The following is a 6,282-nucleotide window of genomic DNA, read 5'->3' as shown; positions in this document are numbered from 1 at the left end:
ATCATTTCAAAGTAAAATATTTGAGTCGTAAATCTGTCAGTGCACCCCGAAAAGCGTTTGAATTTAATCTCCTGAGTTGTGCTGGGCACCGGGCTCTTCCTGTACAGCTTTTTACCTTCACAATCTTGATAAAAGCACTTGGAGGTGAGAAACTGAGCTCGATAATTCACACCCCGAGCAAAAGCAGGGCTGAGCCTAAGCCCTGGCTGAGAATTACACCTGAAGCCACCAAACCTCATCTGGATGCAGGAAGGAAGGAAAGAAAGAAAGGGAAAAGGGGGAAGGAAGGAAGGAAGGAAGGAAGGAAGGAAGGAAGGAAGGAAGGAAGGAAGGAAGGAAGGAAGGAAGGAAGGAAGGAAGGAAGGAAGGAAGGAAGGAAGGAAAGGGAGGGAAAGGGAAAGGGAAAGGGAAAAGGAAAAGGAAAAGGAAAAGGAAAAGGAAAAGGAAAAGGAAAAGGAAAAGGAAAAGGAAAAGGAAAAGGAAAAGGAAAAGGAAAAGGAAAAGGAAAAGGAAAAGGAAAAGGAAAAGGAAAAGGAAAAGGAAAAGGAAAAGGAAAAGGAAAAGGAAAAGGAAAAGGAAAAGGAAAAGGAGGATGGGAATCCATCACAACCAGCAAGCTGAGCCTGCTCAGGTGCCCTGTGGCAGGTGGAGGGAGGATCCAGCACGGAACCAGGCGATTATTTATGCAAACATCGTCTCATTAAAGCGCCGCTCGGATCAGCTATCAGCCGTAAACTGGGATTAGCGGGGAGCAGCGTGCCCGGATCCTCCGGCAGCCGGGCTGGCTGCCTGTCCAGCCCCCAGCCCTGCCTTGCCCCCGCGGCTCTCCGGCTTTGCCGGGAGCGCACCCCCGGCAGCGGAGGGAATCCTGGAATGCTGCGGGAAGCCGCCGGGCCGCCTCGCGGTCCTGCCGGGCCCTGGCAGGGCTGGGGACGGCGCAGATGCCGCCGGTGCCCCCGGGCGCTCCGCCGCTGCCCGGGCTCTAATGCCCCGGTAGCAGCGCTTCCCTTCAGATGCTGCCCGCTGCCCAGGGAAGAAAGCGCTGCCATGGATGCTTGCTCTTTTTCTTTTCCCTAAGCTGATAGACAGGACTTGTCAACTGCAATCAAGGGGAAAAGGGAAAAAAAAAAATATAGCTGGAAACCTGCTGCTGTTCTGTTCCATATTTCATGTTGTCCGTGCAGCAGGGGAGTCCCAGTCCTAGAAAATTCTTGCTTTGAATTAAGGAAAAAAAAAATTCTTGTAAAAGCCACGCCTGGTTCTCACAGAGTCCACAGAGAATTTGGGGGACTCGGTGGCATGAGAGGTTTCAAAGGCCATTGATTAAAAGGAATTTCAAGTGTGTGTACATTAATAAATAGAAGACAGGCCCACCTGAGCTGGCCAACACGAGAACTCGGGTCACCAGAAGTGAATGCCACGTTCTGGGGAGCTGTGAAGGCGTTGCTGGCAATCTTCTGCAGCTCTGAGCATCATCTGCTAAGGGCTGGGAACTGGTGAAATGAACCTTGAACCAAACACAGCACAGCTGATTTTATACACAAACCCTGTGGGGGCTGCATCCAGCTCTTGTAAAGCTTAGACCTGAACTTGGGCTAAATCCAACCCTCTTAAGTCCTGACTCAAGTTTTGCCCTTCCCCTTTCTCCTCCCCTTTTTCTACCTCACTGGGCTTGATTTCAAAAATGAAAATGCATTTTAATGTGCCCCATTAAAATCTTTTCTCCTTTTTGGTGGGGTGGAGTGGGTCCTGAGTGAGAAGCAAACCTTAAATACATGAAGCTTGGCGCTGAGGGAGTCAAGATCAATGACAGGAATTTAATTTCCTTTTCCATACCTTTCAAACACTGCACAGCACTATCGGGGCCTGCCTTGGACCTCGGGGCCATCCAAACCTCAAACCCCGACCTCAGGAATCCTCAGCTTCTGCCATGGAAGCAGAATCCTGATCCCTTAAACCCCTTTCCCTCTCCTGTGGCAAGGAGGAAGGATCACTAATAAGGCTGTGGAGTAATTAGTCATTAAGCCCCATATCCCATTAAGAGGTGCCAACAGCAGATGCCAAGGGAAGGGTGGGAGAGGGGCCTCAGGGCACACTGATATCTCCCAATATTCCCCTCTGGATTGCCTCCAAGGGGTGCCAGAGGATGGCACCGGGCTCTGTTCAGTGTGCCAGGATGAGGAGCAGTGGCCATAAAATAAAACACAACGAGTTCCAGCTCAGCACCACCCCTGGGTGTGATTAAAACAAGCCTGGGTGTGACACTGGGTGCCAGGGTTGAGTTGAGGTGCTGGGGCTGGGTTGGACTCGATGATTTTGAAGGTCTCCTCCAAGCTGGTGAATCTGTGAACACCAGGAAGGAGCTCTTCCCATGGAGGGCGTGGAGTGTCCCCATCTGGAGACATCCCAAAATCACCTGGACACGTTCCTGAGTCCCCTGGGCGTGGGGGTTGGTCTGAGTGATGTCCAGAGGTCCCTTCCAACCTCTGATCCCAGGATTTTGGGACAGCAGTGGGATCTTTGTCCCTGGACCATCCTTCCCTTCCTTCCCTTTAATGCCCCACACACCTCCCCTGCCTTAAAGTGAATAATGCAGTGGATGAGGCAGGCAACATCTTGCCCATATATATTCCTCCCAAAAAAAACCTTTATTTCCTGCAGAGATAAGGATATCTCCCATCTTTATGAGTTCCACATTGCAATCAATGTGGCCTGCATTTAAAAAATACACAAACATGCATCCATCCATCTACAGGCTGTACATGTTCCCATCCCTGCCATCCAGACAGAACATTTTGCCACACTCTGCAGGATTAAGTGCACATTGCCACGGAGAAATAAATAAATAAACAACCAGCAATTTCTCAATTTCTCCCTGCTGCGTGGCGGTGGTGAAAATTGCTTGGAAAATAGGGAACTATTATAAATATTCTATATATAACCAGGCATTGTGGAGGGAAAGGGGTGGGGGGGAAAGGGGAGAAGGTTGGTGTGTTTGAAAAATGGGAACACAAAGGAGGGCATAGAAACCTACCCAGCCATTTCCACCTCGGTGCTATTTATAGCTGCAGTGTTGGGAGGTGTTTGTTTAAAGGGGCACTGGAGGGGCATGGAGGGACCAAGCCCTCCTTGAAGGAGGCGTGCAAACAATATTCCCCTGGCAAAGGGAAGGAGAACTCGTCTGGCCTGAAAAATCATGGCTGTTCTTGCCTTTTTTTTTTTTTTTTTTTTTTTTTCCCTATTTTCCAGAATTGAAGTTTTAAATTGTGTTTGCTTCCTCGTTAACACTTTTGTTCCTCTAGCCTGGGGAGGTGGCTCGCTGGTTTTGGGGTCAGGCCCCAAACTGAAAAGAGAAGAAAGAGGGAAATTAGCAATCATTTCTGCCACCACCCTTCCCAAATTTCCCTTCTTTACAGCAGGCATTGGCAAGGGGAATCAAATTTCAAAATGTTCTGGTTAACTCCACAGTTGGTCGAAAGTAAAAATGAAAAATATTCGCCTGAGCGCTGCCAATTCTGCTGAGATTGTATTTCGTTTTGAAATTCAGTCGAAATATTGAAATAATTGGGATGAAAAATCCAACCAGCTCCTCAGAGAATCCTTTGCTTCTGAAGGGTTATAGTAGGAACCCCTGAAGGGCTCTCTATTGTTCCCCAGTGAGATGCCATATGGAGTAGGAGGGGTGGGAACTCGAGGGAAGAGTTATGACAATGAAAACAAAAACATAAATAAAAGAAAGGAAGTTCTGTGTTCTCTGCGGGGACGTGGCTGAGGATTCACCAGCCCAGCCACAAGACATTTCTGCTGCTCCAGCAGGGCATGGGGAGGATGGCGACAGCACGGGAGGGTTCTCTCAGGGCTGCTTTTCACAGAATCTGGAGGCCAGCAAGTGAAGGAGCATCCCTGGAGGCTCCAGCCAGAACTTCCAGCTCAGCCCCACTGGCCAGACAAGTTCTGGGTGTTTTGATTCATCACAGGGAGCTGTGGCTGCCCTGTGAGAAGAAGATGTTGTCCCACACTGCTGCTCTGGGGAGATGTTGGGTGGGGATCGGGGTTTGTGTCCATGGCTGTGACCAGCGTGAAAATCCTGGGATGGGTTGGGTTGGATGGGACCTTAAAATCCATTCAATTCCAACCCTGCCGTGGGCACAGACACCTTCCACTAGGCCAGGTTGGCCTTGAACTGGCCTTGGGATGGGAATATTGGAGCTGCAGTAAGGGAATATCTGTTCCCTGCTCTCCTGGACTTTGTAGGTTCAGCAGCCACCAAGGTGTTCCCTGCTAAGGCTGCTCCGTGGAGCCTGTACCACATTCCCAGTTATGCTGCCTCTTCCTGGGATAGCTGGAGTGCAAATCCAGCCCATCAACTCCTCCAAATGCTCTGGCCTTGGGATGGGAATATCTGCAGTAAGGGAATATCTGTTCCCTGCTCTCCAGGACTTAATAGGTTCAGCAGCCACCAAGGTTTTCCCTGCTAAGGCCACTCCGTGGAGCCCATCACATATTCCCAGTTGTGCTGCCTCTTCTCGTGGCAGCTGGAGTGCAGATCCAGCCCATCAACTCCTCCAAATGCTCCGGCCTTGGGATGGGAATATCTGCAGTAAGGGAATATCTGTTCCCTGCTCTCCTGGGCTCTGTACGTTCAGCAGCCACCAAGGTGTTCCCTGCTAAGGCTGCTCTGTGGAGCCCATCACATATTCCCAGTTGTGCTGCCTCTCCCTGGGGTAGCTGGAGTGCAAATCCAACCCACCAACTCCTCCAAATGCACTCCCAGCCCTCGTGGCTGGGGCAAGAGCCACACCAGCCACGAGCACACCCGTTCCACTCTGGAGAGCCACCACACCTCAGCCCCCTCGGAGGAGCCTTTCTGCTGGAAATGGCCTCGGCTGATGGTTCTAAGAAGCTCCAAAAAGCTCTCAGGGAGCAGGCTGGGGGCTCAGCCCCGCTGGGTCCCAGCAGAGAGGGAGGGGATGCTCCGAGAGCCTCCCCAGGGCTGTTTATTGAGGCCACCAGGCGCTCATCCCGGCAGCCCCTTTGCGCCTCCCCAGGGGCTGCTGGCTCCCAAAGCTGCCCTGCTCTCCTCCCAGAGCTGGAACCACACCAAAGTCATGCCCATGGCCAGGGGAAGCACTCCCAGCAGCCTGAAGAGCTTTCACAGCCCAGTGCAGCTCGCTGCCCCGCCACAAACAATGCTCATGTCCATATAAAAACTGTGCAGAAACAGCAGCTATCAGATTCTGTGCTTAATTATAGCTTTTAATTGTTTAGCTGCAGGGGCATTTGGCAGTCATTAATACACCCTCACTAAAAAAAGAAGAAAAAAAAAAATAAACTTGAAAGAAGTTGAATCGACCTGAGAAAATAAAATATCATCCTACGAAATGCTTGATATATTGTTACTTTGATAAGTTCAAACAAGTGTGACTCACTATACAACCATTCTATCAATTCTGAACAAAAAACTGCATGGGATTATTATGCTTTTAATCCAAAGAGCTGGGTATTTGGAATTCCTCAAGCCCTTTGTGGTGTCATATTAGCTAGGCCAGTCTCTCATGAAAAGAATGTATTGTTGAATAGAGTTGAGTCCGGATCTCTGCTCCATTGGGTTGATAAAATGGCAGTTGATTTAAAAAGAACCAGCTTGTCTGGAGAAAGGATTAGCAGATTAAGAGACTGCATGTAATTTTTTTTTATGTAATGTAAAGTTACATTTCATAACTAAAAGGGATTAATTAAAACGTTAATAGAAGAAGAGATGTTATTTTTCCAGGGACAAATGCCTCACCACACATACGAACATTCACTTTAGTTGCTGCTGCCTCGACAGTAGGAAACGAAATGCTATTCTCTGTGGGCAAGAGTTGACACAGAAAAGAGAGACAAGAGGTTTGTGTGGTGGCTCAGCATTTTATTTTCCTGTTGCACTGATCTGGGTTTCAAAACTGAGCAAAATTTCCCTGTGCAGCCAGCTATATGTATATATATATAAATATCTATAAATATCCACACACATTCATGCTTATTTATCCCACTTGAAGAATGCAGCAAAACTCTTTTGCCTGACATATTTTCTGCTCTAATATGATGCTTTTCTTCCTTTTTTTCTGCTTTTGAGACAGGGATCAAATTCTGCTCTCTGCAAGTGCATTTTCAATGATTTAACAACGATTTTGCACCAGAGGAAGGTGGCCAGGACTGTCCCAGTGCCCTGTCCTGTGGTTTGCAGGAAAGTTGCAAAGCTGGGCCATAAAAGCCCTACCTGAGGCCAGTTGATATGGA

The sequence above is a fragment of the Lonchura striata genome, chromosome 24 (assembly GCF_050655825.1).
Source record: "Lonchura striata isolate lonStrDom1 chromosome 24, ASM5065582v1, whole genome shotgun sequence".
In the NCBI taxonomy this organism is placed as follows: Eukaryota; Metazoa; Chordata; class Aves; order Passeriformes; family Estrildidae; genus Lonchura; species Lonchura striata.
This window is presented reverse-complemented; position numbering follows the sequence as displayed.